The 21,947-nt window shown below is 40.1% G+C and overlaps 1 long non-coding RNA gene and 1 pseudogene across 1 annotated transcript in view; one reads left to right on the forward strand and one right to left on the reverse strand.

Moving 5' to 3' along the window:
• The window catches only part of LOC135971660 (uncharacterized), a 517,266-nt gene that overhangs the window by 314,893 nt on the left and 180,426 nt on the right, over positions 1–21,947 (reverse strand). The window lies entirely within an intron of this gene.
• Positions 7,402–8,851, forward strand: LOC102116943 (keratin, type II cytoskeletal 8 pseudogene; annotated as a pseudogene).

Here is a 21,947-nt window from a genome sequence, read left to right on the forward strand (position 1 = left end):
CAAGACTCCGTCTCAAAAAAAAAAAAAATACAAAAGTTAGCCAGGCATGGTGGTGTATGCCTGTAGTCCCATCTATTTTGGAAGCTGAGACAGGAGATCACTTGAACCCAGGAGGCAGAGGTTGCAGTGAGCCAAGATCGTGCCACTGCACTCCAGCCTGGGAAAAAGAGTGAGACTCCATCTCAAAAAAAAAAAAAAAAAAAAAAAAAAAAAAAAAACTCCTCAAACTAAACATCTTCAAAACTGAGGTCTAGTCTTCTCCTTACTCCAAACCAAACCTCTTCCTACAGTTGTTTAATCTCAGTTCGTGGCAACTCCATGAACTCCATATATAAGCCTCGTGAGGGTTTATTGTTGTATCCCCAATGCCAAACAAAATGTGTGGCAAAAAGTAGGTTGAACAAATGACTTGATGAATAAATATTATGTTTTTGTCTCAGGTCACGTTCTGATTTCTTCACATCTTTAAAAAATGGTAAAGTAGAAACCTTACTTAAAAAGATTCTGACTAACTGAATATAATGATGAACACCGTAGCTCAAGCATACAGGGCCTGTTACTATACCAAATATTGGGTTGAGTTCCTTGCATTCTCTGTCTCCCCCACCCAACAATTAGCCTACAAGTGCTGTACTAGTAGCTCTCTGACATTGTTAGCCTCCTGAATCCGAGCCTTCACTGCCTGCATCCCCTCCCTCTTCATCCCATATGGCCATTCTCTCTCCATATGTGTATACAAACCTTTTGGGAATCCATTGCATATGTCACATTTTTTAAACAGGTTATCCTGTGATCCCCGTTTAACATTTCTAAGACCATTTACTACAAGGTCGATTTTTCTTTTAGAACTTATTATATTTACTTCTGGACTCAACACATTTTTTCTCATTAAGCGTCTCAAGTCATCTCTCCTTACTCATCAGACAAATGCCATGCCAGCTGAAGAATTTTGTGTCCTAAAAGCCTAACTTTTTAAAGAGCTATTTGCAAATTATTGTTATTTTCTGGATCTGACTGACATACCAGGTGAGAGAGTTGTCAGCTGTTAGCTGACAGTTGCAAATCCAGAGGCCTTAAGTCAAGACTCCAAATAAGAAACCCAGCAGCCCAAACTAAAGGTACTATTTCCAAATACATGTCAAGGCATTTGCTTCCCTTTTTAAAAATAAGATCAGATTATATATAAAGTCTATTATTCCATAGTGTCTCTTTCATAAGGTCTGTTATGGTGATAAAAATCAATAAATATATGTAAAGTGCTTAGAATAGTACCACTCAATTTAAGTATGTGTTGCTATTTTCTTTTCCTTAAGATGACTAATTATTTAATAGTCTAAGTGGGTACTATATTAGGGTTCTCTAGAGGGACAGAGCTAATGGAATAGACATATATATGACGGGGAGTTTATTAAGTATTAACTCACATGATCACAAGGTCCCACAATAGGCCATCTGCAGGCTGAGGAGCAAAAAGAGCCAGTCCGAGTTCCCAAACTGAAAAACTTGGAGTTCAATGTTTGAGGACAGGAAGCATCCAGCATGGGAGAAAGCTATAGGCTGGGAGGCTAGGCCAGTCTCTCTTTTCACATTTTTCTGCCTGCTTATATTCTAGTTGTGCTGGCAGCTAATTAGATTTGTGCCCACCCAGATTAAGGGTGGGTCTGCCTTTCTCAGCCCACTGACTCAAATGTTAATCTCCTTTGGCAACACCCTCACAGACACACCCAGGATCAATAATTTAATCCTTGATTGAATCCTTCAATTCAATCAAGGTGACACTCAGTATTAACCATCACAGGTACACTCTCTTAAATTATAATCCAAAATATAATCTTCATGTGCTGTTATTAACATTTTTAATCTTTGGTAGATTAAAATAGGATTTAAGTAGTTTAAATTCACAGTGTAATTGTAACTATACATATGTTTGGAAACCTGGATATATCAATGCAGCATGTGAGACAGGAAAATAGTTACGTTCCAAAGACGGTACAGATCCAATAATTCTGTCCTGTTGGAGCACATAACAGAAGAAAAACACAGGGGAGGTAACACTGAGACCTAATAAAAACAACCAAAAGGAACTGCCCAGCTGAGAGGTAGACACTCAGACGCAGCAGTTTTGGCCGCATAACTGATTGACTAAGCAACCTGAAGCCAGTCGTGAATCGGTGTTTTATTCAGATGTGAATAAAGATGACTGCCCCAAATTTTAGTTACCCCAGTGTGAAAACATTCATTTTTCACTGTCAGTCAGTCAGAAAATATAAATTCTGTCTTAGCTATGTCTCCAGACACACTCTCAGCCATGGCTGGAGTAAGCTTTGATTCCATCTAGGCTGGGAATGTAACCTACTCCCTGCTTGTTTCCTCACACTGTACCACGGCCATCCCAATACAGGCCTCCAGGAGGCAGTGTCTCTTTATTGTAACCGAGTGCATGAATTCTTCCAGTTCTTCAATATTCTTAACTTCTGTCTTCATTCTCCTAGGAAACCTTTCTAGTCCAAGAAAAATTATTCTGTAACGGTAGCCCTCCCACTGGCCCACCCATTATGGAATAATGCATCATGACTTTGCTAGGTTGGGTGAGTTCGTTCAAAGATCACATGCAGGCCTTTGGTTTCGGGAAAGGTAGAGAGAAGGGGACCACAATTTTGAAAGTAAAAGGACTGAAATTATTTTTTGTTTGCAGCACTTGAGGGAAGATGTGATTTTTAAAATAGAGCTTAAAAACCTAAACAAAAAATTGTTGGCCCTCATATATGTATAGGTTGTCCTAAGGAATGCCTTTATTGCTTTACATAGGACAACCAAAGTTCCTGTTGAGACCTTAGGTTGACCCTTTGTCACTTTTCCCACTGAAAGTTGCTTTTGATGTTCATTCTCACTGATTTTTACCTTCAATCAAGCCCTTGGATATGACGTTAGCCATTGCCACTATCAAATACCCTAGAAGAGTGGATATAACCCTTTTTTGATCATGAGTGTCTTTGAAGTTCCAATGAGATATATGTGTATTGCTGAACCTACACATATGTATATATCCTTATGCTTTGCTAACAATTTCAAGGATCTGCTAGATTTTGTTCAGTAAGGTCTTCTAGGTGAAGAAGAGAGAGCCCCTTATAGCTCTCTCACTGCTATCCTAGGTCAATTAGATTAGTCTGGTTATCAAGTGGCTTTTTGTGAACCAGTAACTATTGAAAGCCAAATATCAACAATTCGGGAAAATTGTCTTTGACTTCTTTATTTGGAAATACTCTGTAAAGAGAGAATTTTTAATTACCACACAGGACTGATGTTTTATTTGTAGCTTGATCACCAGGTAACTGCTTCATTCATTCATTTCATTTACTTTTACTATCATTACCTCACTTTACATAATAATATTTAACGATTACTGTAATCAGGACACTATTCACACTTTAACCAAGTATCTTTTATGACACTCCTGAGAAAGAGATATCTCTTCTGGATAACCAAGCCAGAGAAGAATAGTTCAATAGCTTTATTACTGTGATAGTGAAAGTTGATGTCAATGCTAAATTGATGACTCTCAATCCTAGGATCATCAAACCACACCTTTCTCCTTTACAAAAGTTAGCAATACTTCCACATTTGCTAATTTCATAAATGATTTAGTAATATCAACTAATACAAAGTATTTGCAAAGCATCTGAAAAAAAAATCATGTTCAGACAAAATCTCATCAAGCTTAAAATTTCATGTCCTAAATTTAGAATATTATATTCACACAAACTACCTCCATTTTATTGTAAATAAAGTGTCTATCGATGTCACCACCATTGTCATTGTTGCAATTGTCATTCATTGGTTCAAGCTTTAAGATCAGAGTGGCCCCTAGTGGTGCATTCTTTTTCTTTTCCCCCTCTTTTGTTCTGCTTCAAATTATCAACAGGTACACACTGAATACACATTGATTACTCATTATAACAACAACTTTATTAATGAAATGCTTACTACCACCACTTCCCTAAACTTATAGAAACAAATTATTTTGGAATTTGAAATCTCATATTTTGAAAATATGTGACACGAAAATGTTGACAGAACGGAAGCTCACTGGTAATATTTACTGACAATGAAAGTTCTAAACTAGAATATAAAAATGAAACATTTCTTTAAAAATCAAGAAATATAAAAGGCATGCTAATAATATGATAATGGCCATCCCAAGACAATAACTCAAGAATTAACTGTCTGCAAATAATCATCTGTGTAAGCAGTACCTTGACTTTGAAGTCCTTAAAAATGCAAGCTCGAAGACAAGGGAGCTAATCATACTAATTAACTCACTGTGCCTTGTAACAAATTAATTTTGAGTAAAGGAACAGGCAACTAGAGAAAAAGTCCAAAATCTCAATTTGTTAATCTGAATAGAACATAAATACTCTCAGAATTTATTTGGCCTTTAGAATAAGAGTAGAACCAGGAGGGTGGGAGCAGTGATCGCTCCACGCTCCACGTCAAAATTGTTATTTATGACACCGTTTTTCAGTTCTACGTTCCAATGGGAGAATTTACCATATTTGGGCAGCAGAACATGACAGGTTGACGTAGACTATCCATAATAGGCTCCACCCTCAGAGAACTAATCTAACCTGAAACTTTAACAAGTTCTTCCTATTACTAGGAACAATAGCTTAGCTTCTGTTTAAAATGTGTTCCTGACAGGCAAACTTTGTAGACTAGGTCCTGCTCAGTACTGTCAGCATTCGTTTTTAGTCATCAAGTTGTAGCTAAAGGTCCTTTACATACCTGCTACCATTCTACAAAGACTGTATCACCATTCTTGACTTTTTCTAATAAATGCTGATATTTTGAATGTTTACAAAGTAAAAATATAAAGTAAGAGTCACTCCTTACTCCTAGAGGATCTAATTCTTGTATCTGCCCATTCCTGTCTCCTCAACTTCTTCTTACATAGGTTTGAGCCTCCAGGTCTTCAAACATATTCAGGTGTTACTGGCTGAAAAGCTGTGTTTCACTGATGTTACCACATCTCTCTCCAGCCACCATCCTCAATGTAGCCTTCCTTTCACAAAGTTCTTTAAAGGATATTCTAAATACAGTGTTTTCATGCTCTCACACACACACATCTTAAAATTCCTGTCATAACCAGCCCCTCCCACCCCATATTCATAAATAAAAATAAAATAAAATAAAATAAAATAAAACCAGGCTTCCCAAACAACTTTTATTCTGAAATCTGTCAAGGCTGACCGATGACCTCACCAAATCCAGTAGTGTTTTCTTAACCCTTAGTTTTCAAGGCCTGTCTGTTCTAGTAGACATTATTGACTACCATCTTCTCAAAATGCTTTCTCCTCTTGGATTCCAGGACACCACATTTCTCTGATTTTCCTCTTCCTTTTACAACTCCAGGACATATATCATATATTCTCTGTCTGAGTACTATATACTTCTATTATGTGAGTGACTACAGTATTGACCACAATTATGTATATTTTTTTTCTTTAAGGAAGAGAAGAGAATACAAGGACAATGGAATGATGAGGGAGAGGGACAACAACGTACTTATTGGCCAATTACACCTTTGCGTGATATCTGCAAAGCACACCCCATTCTGAGTAGCTAGATATGTGGTTTAAAGGAGAACTTGGAGACTCACAGGACATAGGAGACATCTGGCCTTCTGAGAACAATTGGGTGCATTCTAAATAGCTCCTGAGCCCCCAGTAGGCCTACTAACAGATAAGACCTTGGGTAGACTACACTGATTCATAGCCTTTTCTAATAACTTATTTGTTTTTAACATTATCATTTACTGTGTCTAAGATTTCTATTCAACAAACTTTTAAGGAAAAAAGTTTTAAACTGTGAAACCATAAGGATATGCTCTGACCATTTCTGAAATTATCAGGTGTCACTCTGACCAAAATTACATGCCCTGAGTATATTCTTAATATTAAAATTATAAGTGTTTTGTCCTTTATTTAGATATTCAAGTAAGCAGAGGAAGCCACGTTCTCTAAAGGCAATTAGAGGAAGCTTGTTGAAATGATCATTTTGGTTGTTTTCATTCTGTTATGAAATGCCATTCTGTTATAAAATGTCATTCTGTTCATTTCATTCTCTAACAAACTTCATCCTGTTACATATCTCAGAACTCAAACTACGAAGAACTTTAGAGCAAATGAGTAAGTTGATTGTGAAAACATGATGCTCTGCATAGCACACTGATGGCCTCTGTTCAGAATTGTTTTGTTTCCGTCTTGTTTTTTAATAATGAAGGTCAATTAAGCCATAAAATGATAATCCAAAAGAATCCCCTATAGAAGATTCAAGGCAGGCCCAGAAGAGGTGATACTAAAATTGAAAGGGAAGAGCAGCTCTACTGGCCATCTAGAGTAAGTAGGAGACACAGGCAGTAAATATCCTAAATCCATCTATTAGCCTGCATCCTTCCACCTTTCTGGTCCTCTCTTAAGATGATTAATTGATACCAATAACTTCTTAGGGTGTTTTTTTCCCTTTTTATGTACATATGAATGTATGTATGTATTTATTTTAGAGATGGGTCTTCCTATGTTGCCCAGGCTGGAGGGCAGTGGCTATTCACAGATGCAGTCATAACACACTATAGTCTCCAACTCCTGGGCTCAAGTGATCCTCCTGCCTCAGCCTCCCAAGTAGCTATGACTATGGTGCATACCACTGTGCCCAGTTAACATCCTGTATTTTGATATACGAGCTTATTTTTTCCACACTAATAATCTGTATTGTCCTTTGACTTAGAAATTCTGCAGTCCCATTTGGAGAATGGGATATGAGCAGATAATAAAAGTTGGAATTCTTCCTCTTCCACAAATGTATTATGTAATTATAATAATTTCTATCATTTCTGAATGCTTACTCCATATCAGATACCGTGTGAAGCACTTTGTAGACATTATCTCGTGTGATCACAACTATTCTGCGTGGTAGTATTGCCCTTAATTGATTGACAAGAACCTGTGACTCAAAGAAGTAAAAAAAAAAACCTTGCTTATTTCCTAGTAGGCAGATTCAAATCAATCAATACAAACTCACCTAGGAAGTAGCTGAGCTAAGATTCCCAATCTGAATTTTTTTTACCCTGAAGGAACACGCTTTTCCCAACTAAATTAATATTGCTGTTCACCATATTTCTGATGTATAATCACTGGACATTGGAGTAGACACATATTTTTAGCACCCTAATCCAGATAAGGAACTTTAAATGCTCACCAGCCCAGGCTGTGTATCCCAGCATGTTAGGAACCAGGAGGGAAGTTAAGAATACTAAAAGAAATAACTAGACCAAGAAGCAGCTTATCCGCCCCTTCTGGAATCTCTGCCTGGTTCAGCCCACCTGCCTCCACTCCTGCCTCCACCATGTCCATCAGGGTGACCCAGAAGTCCTACAAGGTGTCACCTCTCTGCCAGGGGCCTTCAGCAGCCACTCCTACAAGAGTGGGCCCAGTGCCCTCATCAGCTCCTCGAGCTTCTCCCAAGTGGGCAGCAGCAGCTTCCAGTGTGGCCTGGGTGGAAGTTATGGTGGGGCCAGCAGCATGGGAGACATCACCACTGTCACAGTCAACCAGAGCCTGCTGAGCCCCCTTAACCTGAAGGTGGACCCCAACATCCAGGCAGTGCGCACATAGGAGAAGGAGCAGATCAAGACCCTCAGCAACAAGTTTGCCTCCTTCATCGACAAGGTACAGTTCCTGGAGCAGCAGAACAAGATGCTGGAGACCAAGTGGAGCCTCCTGCAGCAGCAGAAGATGGCTTGGAGCAACATGGACAACATGTTCCAGAGCTACATCAACAACCTTAGGCGGCAGCTGGAGACTCTGGATCTGGAGAAGCTGAAGCTGGAGGCAGAGCTTGGCATCATGCAGGGGCTGGTGGAGGACTTCAAGAACAAGTACAAGGATGAGAACAATAAGCATATAGAGATGGAGAATGAATTTGTCCTTATCAAGAAGGATGTGGATGAAGCTTATGTGAACAAGTTAGAGCTGGAGTCTCCCCTGGAAGGGCTGACTGATGAGATCAACTTCCTCAGGCAGCTGTATGAAGAGGAGATCCGGAAGCTGCTGTCCCAGATCTGGGACACGTCTGTGGTCCTGTCCATGGACAACAGCCGCTTCCTGGACATGGACAGCATCATCGCTGAGGTCAAGGTGCAGTACGAGGAGGTCACCAAGTGAAGCAGGGCTGAGGCTGAGAGCATGTACCAGATCAAGTATGAGGAGCTGCAGACGCTGGCTGGGAAGCACGGGGATGACCTGCAGTGCACAAAGACTGAGATCTCTGAGATGAACCAGAACATCAGCCAGCTCTAGGCTGAGATTGAGAGCCTCAAAGGCCAGAGGGCTTCCCTGGAGGCCGCCATCACAGTTGCTGAACAGCCGGGGAGCTGGCCATTAAAGATGCCAACACCAAGGTGTCCGAGCTAGAGGGTACCCTGCAGCAAGCCAAGCAGGACTTGGAGCGGCAGCTGTGCGAGTACCAGAAGCTGATGAACATCAAGCTGGCCCTGGACATCGAGATTGCCACCTACAGAAACCTGCTGCAGGGCGAGGAGAACCAGCTGGAGTCTGGGATGCAGAACATGAGTATCCACAGGAAGACCACCAGCGGCTATGCAGGTGGGCTGAGCTCGGCCTAGGGGGACCTCACAACTCCCAGCCTCAGCTATGGCCTGGGCTCCAGTTTTGGCTCTGTTGCAGGCTCCAGCTCCTTCAGCCAAACCAGTTCCACCAGGGTCATGGTTGTGAAGAAGATCGAGACCCGCGATGGGAAGCTGGTGTCGGAATCCTCTGATATCCTGCCCAAGTGAACAGCTGCAGCAGCCCCTCCAGCCTACCCCTCCTGCGGCTGCCCCAGAGCCTTGGAGGGAGGCCGCTGTGCAGGGGAGCACAGGGAACAGGAGACCCACCTGAGGCTCAGCCCTAGCCCTCAGCCCACTGGCAGGGGAGTTTACTGCCTGGGGAACCCCCTTGCCCATGCCTCCAGCTACAAAAGAATTCAATTGCTCTGTGTGTGTGTGTGTGTGTGTGTGTGTGTGTGTGTGTGTTTTCAAAATAAAACCTCAGCTAGCTCTGCCCAAAAAATAAATAAATAAATAACTGAGGACAAACAGCCTTACTTCTCCCCTTCTATGGATAATGGCCCCCACTGTTTATCATAAGATGTGACTTGCCTTAGTAATCAGAGAAAACTCAATTGGGAAAGAATGGGAAGCAGTACTATATTTTGGAGAGACACTTTATCCATATAATTTTCTGTGAAAGCCTATTCCTATAAGCAGGACTTGGAATGTGTTGCTTGCTCTCATAATCATCAAAACCATGAAATAAATACATCTTTTATAAACCTACAGGCCAGATTGGCCTCCATCTTCAATTCTAGGCACTCCTGCTAATGCCAGTAAAAAGAAGAAAATTAATTCATGCCTTAATTAGACCAAAATTATTATTTCTCAGTGGATCTCTTAAAGTAAATCTCAAATTGATTTGTGTTGTGTGTGTGTGTGTGTGTGTGTGTGTGTGTGTGTATTTTAAAAGCATAATGAGGTCATATTTTCTCAAATGTGCACATTTTGGCACAAGCAAGTCTACCAGAAGTCTTCTGAGAACATAGCTTAGTAGATTATACAATTATTAAAGATTGACCTCCTCTGTTGTGTTTAATGAACCAGAAATTGCATTTTTAACCTTGGCTGATGTGCTGTCTGATGTCAATCGTCTTTTTTTAATCTATCTGAAATAGACAACAAATTAAATTGGTCCAAAAACTAATTTATTAGGCCAGAAGAGGGGCAAAAACAGCCAGTGGTAATGGAGAAAGACTTCAAGGAAGATTCGTTCTGAAGTCATGTTAAGAAGATGGCAATGGCAATGGCAATGAGAATGACTGATTTACATACACAGTCATGAGAACTATTGGCGGAGGGGAAATCCTGTAGCAGGGCCTTGAAGCCCTTGTAACTTGCATGTAATACAAACATGTACTGAAAGCCCGGTGAAGACCGCTACACACCAGACACAATCCCAACAGTGTGAAACGTATATTCTCAAGCCAAATTATACCTAAAACAAGTCTATCACTAAGCTTACAACACTTTTTACCATTGTCTATCATTGCATTTTATAACTTTCAATGTAAACATTTTGTATATATCTCCCTTACCAATCAATTGACCATTTCCATTTCAAACAGAATCTATTTGCTGCACAGTATTTCATGTGTTAGGAAAAGTAAACATCTTCATTAACTTTATAAAACAAGCATCTCCATAATGCCTCCTTTGTTTTGTTCATACCATTTTTTCTTCCTATTCCTTTTTAAGGACATTATTCAGTTTGCAAAAGATTTCTAGTGAATAAACTTGTGACCTCTGCTTCCCCCTCACCCCCAAGTTTCTTAATACTTTGCAGGTGAGATATATCTGTGAGTTGAAGCTACTTGTATGAAATGTTGGAATAATGAGTGAGTGCAATCAATTCTGCAAAACAGCTGGTCAGTTCTGATAGGCGAAATATAATCAATTTAACAAATTGGACACACATTCCACTTTAGACACTGGTGCAAGGTGTCCCATTGACTCAAGAACAAACAGAAGCCAGCCTCTGTCCTCAAGGAGCCTGGAGTCCTGGGGTAAGAACAAAATGTGTGTAAATGACTGTAAGTCCTTTGGTGTTAAGCTAAGAAGGTAAACTCGAAAGTTGATAAAATATGTTTGCTCAAATAAAATTATCATCTTTACTGGTTCATTTGGTTTATTTTAAAGGAAAGTAACAAGTTTATTTTTCAATACATAGAGAAGCATAAGAAAAAGAGGTGGGAGAGGCATTTCATAACTTGTCAATTTACGATTTTTTTAAGTCTTATTTTTTACACACACACACACCACACACAGGTGATGGGGCTGCCCTCCCTCCACTATCCCTGGCAGTAAGGCATCCCAGTGTGAACAGCCAGGGACCACACAAGGAAGGGGTCAGAGCAGGGCAGCACCCCAGCAAGGTCAGGAAATTACTTATTGGAGAATTGAGTAAATAAGTAAAGATATCAAGAATAATGATAACTAGGCTTTTCACTGTCAGAGAACATGAGGTACAAATTTGAGAAGAGGGAAGGAGAAACAACCCCTGCAGCATTAGATTGGAATTAAAGTTTGTCTGGACGAACTCATGGTTTTCAGTGTATACCTAGATAGATACAGAGATATAGAGAGATGCAAATGTGTATATACACATGTGTATGACACATTATGTGTGCAGATATGTATATATTATGTAGGTGTGTATGCATGTATGTATATACTTGCATAGATTTCCTTTCTCTGACCACTGAGAGGGCCTAGGGGCAGCAACATCTCAATAGCAATAAAGCACACCAAGCACACACATCTTGACTTTTGAATGCCACTTCTCCATTTAAAAAAACAAAAACAGGACATCTTAGATAAATGGCTGATTCCAGGGTGGTTAGCGGCAAGGAAAGAAGACGTGCTTGTGCACATCTTGGTATATCAGGTTTAGGAAGCTGTCACTGGTCAAATCAGGGACAACTTTGAACATCAAAATAAATAATCGTTGTAATGGATCATAACTCATCGATGTAAGTCTCTAAGTACACACTTATATCAATACATATGTACATATACACATACATACATCTTTACATACTACTGAATGGCAACAAATAATGGCATTTGGCAAACTGTTATGCTAACAATTAACTCAGGCAAGAAACATCAATGGAGGCTAAAACTGGTAGATAAAATTGAGATGAGTAGATTTTACACAGTCTCCAAGTGACTCTCCACAAAATACCTATTGTTACAAAGGGAAAGATAGATAGGTTTGCAACAGAAAAAAAAAATGTCAGACATCATGTTAACTAATGAATCAGTGTTAACTTCTCCAGCAATGAGACAAGTAGGCAAACAGCTGCCAAGACAGGATGAAGTAAGAACACAGCATCACTTCTGTGACATTCTGGCCAAAAATTTTGGGTGTTATCATAAGGAAACATCAAACAGACCCAAATTGGCCTTTAATCTTCATAACTCTTCAAGGTCATGGAAAGTAAAAAAACTAAAGAATTGCTTCAGGTTTGAAGTTTGAGCCACATTACAGCTGGGTGTAAGGTCCTGTCCTAGATCATATCCCATTGTTATAAAGGAGGCTAAAATGGAGTCTCTGGGGGAAGGATATATTTGAGTCATTTATACTATTTAACTTTTCTGTACATTTGAAAATGTTTCAAAATTAAAATTATAAAAAGAGGTAATGAGTAAAAGCAATTACTGTAAGGGTAATGGAAGTAAAGTGAGGTGGGGTTCAGAAGCTAGAGAATCCCATTTCCATAGTAACAGAGCCCAGGTCTGCCTTCAGTATTACTGTATCTTGAGAGCCCAACCCAGTCCTTCACATAATTGGCATATGTTGAATGAATTCTTTGGTTAATTGAGCACAGAGAAGGGGAGGTGTCAGCCAAGAAAGTTTCATGAAAGAGACAGAGGTGAAGAGGGGGCAGTGTAAGCACGGGAAAATGAATAAAGGTCACAGAAGTGAGAAAGCAGATAGTACATGAAGCAGCAGGTGGTTGGAGTAGAGCAAATGTTTTAGAACACAAGAGGGGTGATGGTTAGGAAAAGTAGTTCATACAACATAAGAAATAACCTACAATATCAGGGTGAGGTAAGGAAGGAATACTCATTTTGGAAGGCATTTGAAAAAGCTTGTTAGTCCTTTCTAAGCAAAGTCCATTTAATCTTTTTTTTTCTATCTTTGTTCTAATAGAGGTACCAATGCCCAATAGTGTATCCAAGGAGGAAAGAATACAAACAAAGATTAGGGTTAGTCTGCAGTTACATGACAAAATCCCCCAGGGAATTCTACAGGCTTATGTTCCATAGAACCCTATGTTAGTGTTTTGTGATGAAATAATTTTGAATTGGGCTAAATTAACCATATTTTTCTCCTAAATGACTCCTTACTGGGATATTCCAAAAGGAAGAGAATATGCAATTTGACCCAAGTTAACCTCAGTACCATTCCCCACTCCACCTCCATCCACCAGGAGTCTCTAGAGGAACTGCAAAAGCACACTCCAGAAAATGTTTGTGTGGATGAGTAGAGGGGAAAAGGCGTATGCCAGGTATTTGTAAACAGCCAGCTAAACCCTGCAAGGCATGTAAGGATTTTAAGTGAAATCAGAGATGAAGTATAAAGTGATTGAACTCAAATGGTGGCAGAGGAGCAAGGCCCTGCACTCTATAACTTGCCTACTTCTTTCTTTCGAGCTCTGTCAGTTTCTATGTAAACAGCCACACACAAAGATTGTAAGGATAAAGTCAAGCCCTCCCAAGGGGTCACATGAGCTGACCTCTTTGTGGCACTCTGCTAGCTGTGGCTGGGTTACCATGGATATCAGAAGAGTTAGAGGAAGCTTGCAAGAAAGCATTGATTCATGAACGGGTAAGGGTAGTGCCTATGGCAGTTGGGGTGTAAAATAAGGCAAAAACAAAAATGAAATGAGTGGGGAGAGATTGAGAGGCCAGTTTGATGGAGTCTCAAAGTGCTGCAGGCCTATACTCATTCTCTCATTCTACCAATGCCGACAAGAACACCTTCTTCAGTGAATGTTCCTATTCAGGGTCTGGTGACTCTCACTGATAGAGATACATTCAGCCCAGAACGGGGAATGACCGATGATGTCTGTGGAATTGAAATTCAGCAGCACGTAAAGTATGCACAGTGCCTCTTCAGTGACCATTTTGGACAATTACCAAGTTGAAAGATACATAAGTGCCATGTAAACTTTTCAAACATTCAAGAAGCAAATAGCTCTTCCCTGCATAACTGTGGTTCTTCCTATGAGAAGGAGGAGGCAGCAAGAACTGGTAACAGCAAAAAGCAAGAGATAAATGGAGAAAAAGTGAGGAAGGTCTTTAAGGTTTCTCCTCCAGGTACCACGGAGCAGAAAAGAGGGAAGATGTGAAATGGAGAAGGGAGGAAGCCTGCATATGCCTGCAATTAATTTTTTGAAGAGATATAAGATGCCCCTCTGTGATTCTCAAACTTCAGTTTGCTCTGGAGTTCCCTGGGCAGTTTGATAAGAAAGCAGATTGCAGGGTTTCACACTCCATAAGGTTAGGGCTCACTAGGTTGGGGTGTACACTCAGAAGTCTGAAAGATAAAAAGATCTTCAAATGATAATGATGCCAGCGTCCTTTGACCACGGTGTTATAAATCCTGGGCTATGACGATCTAGTAAAAGTTATTTGGGCTGAGGGTTTCCTGAGACTATAATGAGTCCATGACTGATTGAGCCAAAGCTGATAAGCAGGCTAACAGAAGGCTCCTACTACAGGTGACCAGAAAGGGATAAAATATAATCTCTTTGTCATCTATGTATGGGTCTATGTCAAGGTCTTGCATATCAGTGGAGAAATATAGCTAGATATAGATATATAGCTAGATAGAGATATATGGATGGGGAGGAAGGGACCCACTTTAGTTAAGAGAAGTATTGAACAGGAGAAGAAATGTAATATGGTCCAGGTCTTGATGTTATTATACTTGAATCCAAGTAAATTAATACATAATCCACCCTAATTATTTAAAACAATTGAGCTCAAATAAATCCTTAAAATGAGGGACTCTATTCCAAACAGTCAGCCACATGTGTTCCTTCACAGCCATGTCCTGGAGGCAGCAAAGTACTGAGGTGAGAGCCCTACAAGAACATGTGAGTGCATATATCTTGACAAGGTGGTGATCTTATTCCCGTCAAGTATATGGCCAGAGGGTGATTGCTGGGCCATATGGTACTTTTGTTTTTAATTTCTTTAGAAATCTCCATACTGTTTTCCATAGTGGTTGCACCAAGCTACATTCCCATCAACAATGTACAACTGTTCCCTTTTCTCCACAGCCTCAACATTTATCCTTTGACTTTTTAGTAATAGCCGTCCTAACAGGTGTGTGAAAAGGGTAACTTTGTGAGATGATGGATATGTTAATTGCTTCATTATAGTAACCATTTTACTATATATAGTATCCCCTATTATGGTTTGTACTCTAAATAAACAGAATAATTTTTTTGAGCCCTGCATGATAGTCAGTCTGCCTGGTTTCAAATCTGGTTCTGAAACTTCCTTGCTATGTGACTTTGGACAAATGAGATCATACAACTATCTGAATCATAACTTTTTTTAATAAGGGGATTTTAATATAGGAAATTGGTTGTACATGTTTTGGAAGGGCTAAAGAAGAAAAAGAAGGAGAGGTGCTGTAGGAGAAAGGAGGAAGAAGGACTGACACCTAAAGATTAGAAGCTGCTAAAGCCCCTGGATTGGAGCCCTTTAGCAGGACCTGCTACCGTGCTGTTGGAGAAACTATCTCAGTTGGTTCTGCATTCATCAAAAAGTTTCTGTGACTGGGGTTGGAACCACAGAAAAGATGTTGACTTGGTCCAAGCGTCGGGACTTCAGAACCTCTCTAACTTGTTGTCATAGCAACAAACAACAACCGCCACATTATTAGTGTCAAAAGCAGGAAGCTTCTCTCGGTCCACTTCTGATCTTCAAATGGGAACTTCAGATTCCCATTAGCATAATTGAAAGGTAAGTCAGCTGGCAATGGAAGCTGGGAAATGTATAGTTTGCAGACTTCAAGCCCCAGTAGTATAAAATATAGCATAATTGGGCAGATGTGAAGCTGAGAAAGATGAGTAAATAACTAGCACAAATGCTCATGAGACAAATTGGCCTGTAGTTTTCATTCTCATAGTGAATTTCTTCATTTGTTTTAAACAACTCTTTATTTTACCATATATTTAAGGTATATAGCATGATGTTTTGATATACTTATATATAGTAAAATGGTTACCATAGTGAAGCAAATTAACATATCCATCATCTCACATAATTGCCCGTATGTGTGTGCGTGAACACATTTAAAAATCTACTCTCTCAGCAAATTTCCAGTATACAATTGTTATATTTTCCTCTAATTTGGTCTTGAGGTCTCTCTCCGGAAAGTGGTACAAATTCCAGTGCTGCACTCACAGGACTCCAGGGTAGATGGTCGTGGATATTTACAGTGTGCTTTCACAGGGTACTTCTTTATTCTCATAGATAGCCTAATGCCCAAATGTTCAACCCATGACCAGGTGTCTCTCACACAGGAAAATCTTCATTCTAGCAGACACCCTTGTGGGACTCTTGTCTGACCTGTGGATAGCCACCCTCTAGGAGAGTCCTGGCCAGGAAAGAAGTTAGGTTCAGGTGTATTGGTCAGGTGAGACACAGAGGAAGCAGCACAGCAAAACATAAAATAGCAGAAGCAGTTTCTTACCTACAAATCCCAGATGGAAGAGGGCAGCACATCTTGTAGGGCCAATGGGAAAGGGGAGCTTTCAGGACATACACACTCAATCAGTGGGTAGGGAGCAAGAGAGAGAGTGAGGGACTTATGGTACCTGTCTTTCATATGGTTCAGGGCATTGCCCTAACAGATGTTCCTCAAGGAGTTCTAATTGGTGGGTTTAGAGCAAGCAGGCTTCAGTTCCCAGGAGTTATGCTATGACTGAAAGGTGGTCACTAATGGCATATGTGCACATTCCATGAAAGGTATGGGCTCACTAGGGCAAGTCAAGTAAATCATATCTAGCTTTACCATAGGAAGGAGGTCCACGCCTCCAATTTGTGGATCTTTACACCGTTCAAGTCTCTACTTTCTATGATAGGTGAACCTCATCTTAAATGCTTACTAACAATAATACTGGCCTGGAAATCAGAAATCCCTAGTTGAAGAACTGACATACTAATGACGTTGAAAAAGTCATCTTACCTCTTTGAATATCAGTTTCTACTTCTAGAAAATAGAGCTCACACAACTCCTGTTGGAAGCTGAGAAGTTCAAGATCAAAGCCCTGGATTGGAACCCATTAGCAGCACCTGCTAATGGGCTAGTGGGAGAAACTATCTCACTTGGTTCTGCATCCATCAAAAAGGTCCTGTACTGACTGGGGTTGGAACCACAGCAAAGATGTTGACTTGGCCCAAGCTTCAGAGTTTGGAATCTCTCTACCTTTGCTGTCACAGGTCATCTTACCTCTTTGAACATCAACTTCTACTGCTATAAAATGGAGCTAACAGTAACCCTTGCAAGCAAGCAGTTAGATCACATGAGAATGCAAATGTCCAGATACTCTATAGACTATAACACTGTAGAAATTTGAAGTACGAGCTGGTTACTATTCCTATTAAAGTTCTTAAGAGTAGTTCGAATTCTGATGGAGATGGGCTTTTCAAGACTGACCAGGAAACTGTGTTCACACTTAAAGCTATTATCAGTTTCAGCTTGAATATCACTCATTTATTTAATTCAGAATGATTCACTTTCTGTCACATGAATCAAGAACCCATTGCTATATTCTGAATGTTTGTTTTCCCCAAAAATTCATGTTGAAATCCTAATTCACAAGGTGATAGTATCAGGAGGTATTAGAAGCTGAGGCCTTTGGGAGGCTCTACCCTCAGGAGTAGGATTAGTGTCTATATAAACGAGACCAAAGGAATTCATTCACCCCTGCCACCATACAGAGGTTTTAGAGGAATGTGACTCTCTATGGACCAGAAGACAAACATCGGTTCTGCCAGCACCTTGATCTTGAAATTCCCAGCCTCCAAAACTGTGAGAAATTTCTATTATTTATGAGCCACCCAATTTATGGTATTTTGTACAGCAGCCCAAACTGACTAAGACACAGAATGCATCTGCCCAACTAAATAATTTTTGAGTCCTGTGAGAAAAAGAATAGCAGAGACTTTGAAGAGAGTCGAGCCTGAACCTAGTCTGCCATCTTACTTTGCTTACAACACAGAACACAGGTCTGCCTGGTATAGAGGTAAAAGACTTTGTGCCATCCCCTTCAGTGGAGTCTATGGGCAGAGCCAGGGCATGATCAGAGGACGGGTGTTCAGGGTGCTCTTCCAGAGCAAGCTGCCCCAGCCTTGGCCAATGAACAGAACAGTCAGGGCAGCAGCAACTACAAATCATTCCCAGCCACCCAGAAATTGCTGGGTCTGAAGGAAGCCGACAGCTATCAAAGCTGCCGTGGCTGGCTGGCTGCTGCTCACCAAGGCAAAGAACAGTTTCCAGTTTAGGGCTGGGGGAATGGGGCTGAGTTCTCTGACAGCACAGGCATGACCTCTACAAGTCACCCTCTTCGCTGCACTGTTGAGACTTAGAAACTAGATAATTCATGCGAAACACATAAGAAACATCTGAAAGTCCATGAGAAAGAGGGCACAGAGACGCTTCAAACTCGGAAGGAGCAGTTGTTGGCAGGCCCAATAACAAACTTTGCAGTCCTTTTTCTCTAACTGATATTTTTTAATAATCGCTTTACTCACAAGCAACTCAGAGATATTAGGTTTTCTGTGTTTCCAGGGGTTGCTAGGCAACATTTCTAGGCAGCTGGAGATATTTCCGTAGTAAGCAAGTCATGTTCTACCACAAAGGCCATGGTTTGAAAAACACATTTTTCATCTATCATCTATAAACCCAGTGTTTTAATACTAGGAGTCTTTTATAATAGCTAAAATGAGATTCAGCATTTGATAATAGTAACTACAGCATGCTTTAGCATCGAGCCCTGATATAACTCTGCTCTGAGAACATGCATACACCAAAGAGTGCGTCAGTTTTCACAGGTACCATCCATCAGTCAAGCATGGCCAACAAGATGGATCAAAAAAACTCACCTAGACAGATATTTTTTTTAAATAGAGTTTTTAAAAGAGCTTTTAGAGGTTGGTTCTTTGGTTTTTGTTGTTAATTTCAAACTGAAAAGATTTGTTTTCCCTGATTTTCTTTATTATTACTTCAAAAAATGTGAGATAACCTCTAATACAATGAAATTTACTTGTAGGAGTCTCCATTTTTCTAATTAAAATTTAATATATACCAGTGATCTGTACATTTTTGCTAAGTTCTAATTTTGATTCTCTTTAGTTGGATGCTTACAAATCTCTTCAGTGTGTGGGATACTTTAGAAAATTTAAACATTGACTGTGCCTGGAGGTATTTTTAAAAGTCTCCAGAAACCCTGGGCTGCATCTCTGCTGTTACAGAAAATTAGCTTTTAACAACAAACATGTTAATCAATAGTGGATTAAATTATTTATCATTCTTTGCTCATTGCCGTTCTTTAGAGCCATACAGTTATACCCAAAGCAGAGCCTTCTCCTCTGAAAGGCATGCAGTGCCAAACTTCTAATACCCAGGTTTTGAGAGAGTTACATATCCAGAGTCCCAAATAGTTTTGCAGAATTGGCAACCACAAAAGGACACTTCTAGAGCTGTCTTAAGCACAAAGTCACCCACTCTCTTTTCACCAGCACACACACAAAAAATACATGTTCTAAGTCAGCAATTGTTGTTTGCTGGTTCCTCAAGATACTAAGAATAACAATTAAGTTTACCACATGAAAACCAAACTCTTTTTGGACCCATTTCTCTAATGCTTTCTTATTTATGTAGCTTCAGAAGGCGAGTTGATTGCTTCCAAAATAACACATTTATATCTGATTCTTTTCTAATTGGGTTTTACATAGATGAAAAACAGGCATAAAATATAATTAAAGATAATAAAATTATCTTCCACACGTATATGCTATCTGTTTTGAATTTTTCTTGCAGCAGTGGGTACTTCACAGAACAAAAGTGTCAGAGGCTGAGAATTTTATCTTCAAGAGAAGTAGATGAAGTGGCACATTTTTGCACCAAGAATAAGTTTCTTCTGTAATGGACAATTTTCAAAATCAGGCAGATCTACAGAATTAAAGTAACTTTAACATTTGTATTCTTAACCAAGTCTTTGTGTTATTAAACCACAACCACAATTAGGAAAATAATTTTTTCTTCTGTTAAGCAATAAAATCTCATTGATTCATCCAACAAATCTCGAGACCCTACTGTACATCAGGTATCCTGTCCATCTCTAGGGATATAAGTGAAGAGAATGTTTTCCCTGCCTTCAAGGAGTTTACGGCCCAGGAAGGAAATACAAATAAATAGCCAGGCAATTATAGCTGTGCAATAAGCACCAGATAGAAGTAAATATAGGGAATTACGAGAACACAGCAGAGCTCAGGAGAGCCCTCCAAGCACCTCCAAACTGAGACCCGAAGGATCCACAGAGTTAGCCAAGAGAAGGTGTGGGGGAAGGGGAGGAGGGAGGGCAAGAGTGTTTCAGACAGAAGGAGCCATAAGTTCCAAGAAAAGCAGCACCTCTCTCCTTCGCTGGGACTAGTCATCTTCTCCCTGTGTCTGTGTCCCAATCTCCTCTTCTAATGCGACACCAGTCACAGGGGATTCGGGCTCACTCTAATGACCTTGTTTTAGCCAAATTACCTCAAAATTATCTTATAAATAAAAAGACCTTATCTCTGAACAGTCACATTCTGAGTTACTGGGACTTATAACTCCAACATATAAATCTTGGAGGAACAAATTTAACTCATAACAGTCACTTTGGCTGTAAAAGTGGAGAAGGTAAAACTAGGGGATAGACACAGGACAAGAAAACCCAGAGAGTGTATTTCCAGGAGGAGGGGGAGGAGTTAACAGCACTCCAAGTGCCTCCAAGGTCAATAAAAAGGTAAAGACTGAAATTGTCCTTCAGAATTAGGGGCAAGGAAGGGACCATGACTTCGATAAGTGCTGCTTTGGACAGTGATGGGTGCCAAAGGCCAATCTCAGTTTATGAAATGTCTGGGAGTTCAAAGGTACAAGCAACCCCTCAGGAAATTTGTCTGAGAAAGCCAGGAGAGAGCTATAGGTAACTGAAGACAGAGTCACAAGAGGACTTATTTTGTCAACAAATAATTATTAAATTCCCACTGTGCACACAGGGCTGAGGAAGTACATTAGATGAAACCTTGCCATTGGCAAGATCAACGTTTTGAGTTAATGGAGAAATTGCAACTATGTTTAAGAATTTCCATATATGATCAAAGACTGGAATACACAAAAACGATACCAGATGCTGAGTTTGGGAGTCAGGAGTAATCTATTTTTTTTTTATTGTTAGCAATTTGTTTAATGTAGTAATAATAAAAGCTATCACTAAGTATCACGTATTAGGCAATGTGCTAAGTGCCTTACACTATCTCTTCCAATTCACATAAGAACTGTATAAGGTAACTAGTATTATTTTCTTCATTTGACAAATAAGAAAGCTGAGACTTAATGAAATTAAATAACTCAGTGAAGGTCCAAAAGCTAGTAAAAGTGGACCCAAACATCATCCATATCCATGCTATTAAAAAGAAATGCCAAAAACGCATTTCAAAAGGAGTATCTGTGTTTGAAAACAGATGTGCTGAGGGGAGGTATTTTGTGTAATGTGGGAAAAATCAAGACAGAAACTATGTTATATAATTATGGCAAAAGAAAAACTGTTTATAGAGTCTCCCAGCACTTGTCATCTGCATTAGAGTGCAGACCTTGGCCGGGCGTGCTGGCTCAAACCTGTAATCCCAGCACTTTGGGAGGCCGAGACGGGCGGATCACAAGGTCAGGAGATCGAGACCATCCTGGCTAACACGGTGAAACTCCGTCTCTACTAAAAAGTCCAAAAAGTAGCCGGGCGAGGTGGCGGGCGCCTGTAGTCCCAGCTACTCGGGAGGCTGAGGCAGGAGAATGGCGTGAACCCGGGAGGGGGAGCTTGCAGTGAGCTGAGATCCGGCCACTGCACTCCAGCCTGGGCGACAGAGCGAGACTCCATCTCAAAAAAAAAAAAAAAAATAGAGTGTAGACCTTGGTTAAATTCTATCATGAATCAAAGAATCCTGGGAGTTCCATGTTGTATGTATACCTCGCCTGCCAATCTGACATAAATTTCTCAAG

Source organism: Macaca fascicularis, chromosome 7, assembly GCF_037993035.2.
Source record: "Macaca fascicularis isolate 582-1 chromosome 7, T2T-MFA8v1.1".
Lineage (NCBI taxonomy): Eukaryota > Metazoa > Chordata > Mammalia > Primates > Cercopithecidae > Macaca > Macaca fascicularis.